The sequence below is a fragment of the Portunus trituberculatus genome, chromosome 41, assembly GCF_017591435.1.
Source record: "Portunus trituberculatus isolate SZX2019 chromosome 41, ASM1759143v1, whole genome shotgun sequence".
In the NCBI taxonomy this organism is placed as follows: Eukaryota; Metazoa; Arthropoda; class Malacostraca; order Decapoda; family Portunidae; genus Portunus; species Portunus trituberculatus.
This window is the reverse complement of record NC_059295.1, coordinates 30176190-30178227: the sequence shown is the minus strand read 5'-3', so window position 1 is coordinate 30178227 and position 2038 is coordinate 30176190.

The following is a 2038-nucleotide window of genomic DNA, read 5'->3' as shown; positions in this document are numbered from 1 at the left end:
GGGCATCTTTCATTAACCTCAAGAACAATATAGAAATTTTTTGATGGTAGATAAATGATGCAAAAGATAGATTGATCGTATCTCCTTTCTTAGACTACAGAAATATCTATAAGGGCTCAGTATAAAAAATTCTTCAAAGTTGTTCCTGATGATTGGAAAAATTGTACAGTAATGTTTATAAAGCTTTTCTGCATCTTTTTTTTCACATTTTTCATGTATGATGAGCTCTGGCCAAGGACTTGACAAAAACTGAAAAAAATGCTTATGGAGGATACAATTTCTCAAAAGGTATTCAACAGGAATAACTGAAATTATGCGAGAAACTTGCAACATATAAAGCAATTTCTTTCAGCACATCATGACAATAACACTGAGGTAAGCTCATACACGCACTGGTGAATTTGAGTGACGAACACATTGCGACTCCACTAACACTCATTCATAGCCGCTCCTTCGCAGCAGAGTTGCCGCAGGTTCACAACGGATTCGCAGCCGAGACACCAAAGTGGGTTGAGTCGCAGCGCATTCGTCAGCCGACTGCGAATGTTTTAGACTTCAATACATTTACAGAGGAGATGTGACGCCTGCCACTGACAACACGTTTGCACTTTGTTTTGCATATTTCGATTGCAAAAATGACTGTGCATCTCTCTCTCTCTCTCTCTCTCTCTCTCTCTCTCTCTCTCTCTCTCTCTCTCTCTCTCTCTCTCTCTCTCTCTCTCTCTCTCTCTCTCTCTCTCTCTCTCTCTCTCTCTCTCTCTCTCTCTAACACCATCCGTCACGGAGTAATCAGTAGGTACCGGTAAGACAGGCATCAGGACAGTAATACATCAGGCGTGCTGTTTGTTACCGTCACCAACCCCCAAGTTCATTTTCTCGTCGGTGTTAACGTGTGTGTGTGTGTGTGTGTGTGTGTGTGTGTGTGTGTGTGTGTGTGTGTGTGTGTGTGTGTGTGTGTGTGTGTGTGTGTGTGTGTTATTCTGCTTTGTCTTTTATGCAATGTTCATGTGTGTTGTTGTAGTAATAATGATGGCTGTAGTTGTTACTACTACTGATGCTGCCCCTGCTACAACAACTACCAAAACAACAACAATAACAACATTAACAAAAACAATAACAACAACAAAAAACACCGACGACGACGACAACAATAAAAAAAAACAGCAACAATAAAAATAGCAACAAAAACAACAACAACAACAATGACAACAAGAACCACAATAATAATAATAAAAAAAACAGGAAGAACAATAACCACAAGAAGAACCACCACCACCACCACCACAACAACAACAACAAATGATAATGTATAACTACTACTGCTACTACTACTACTACTACTACTACTACTACGACTACTACTATTACTACTTCTTCTATCACCACCACTACTACCACAACCACCATCACCATCGCTATCCTTCCATCCCGATCAACATTAGTGGCATCATCCCCAAACAAAGATATACCACTCTTGACATGCTTCTCTTCCTTCCTTCCTTGGTCTTACGCTACTGCAACATTTTCAAAGACAGGTGAATAATGACGTCACCTGAGCCCATAAATTTGACTCGTAGAAATGCACGTTTATTTTACTTCCTGAAGAGTTTCTGAGCGAAGAATACGTTTTGTTTTGCTTTGTTTTCGTCTGTTTATTTTATGTTCCTATCTTGCTACCTACCCTCCCTTCAGGCCAGCTGCTTTGGTGAAGAACTAAAACCGTCAGTACTAACGAAAATTGAAAAGGAAAACAGAAAACGAGAAAAAAAAGAACAGGAGAAAGAGGAAGAGGAGGAGGAGGAGGAGGAGGAGGAGGAGGAGGAGGAGGAGGAGGAGGAGGAGGAGGAATAGAAAGAGGAGTAGGAGAAAGAAAGAGCACAGGTTGTACAAATACCATTAGTGGTATTTTTGTTATTATTGTTACTACTATTATTATTATTATTATTATTATTAACATTAATATTATTATTACTGTTGTTGTTGTTATTATTTTTACTATTATTGTTATTATTATTATTATTATTATTATTATTATTAT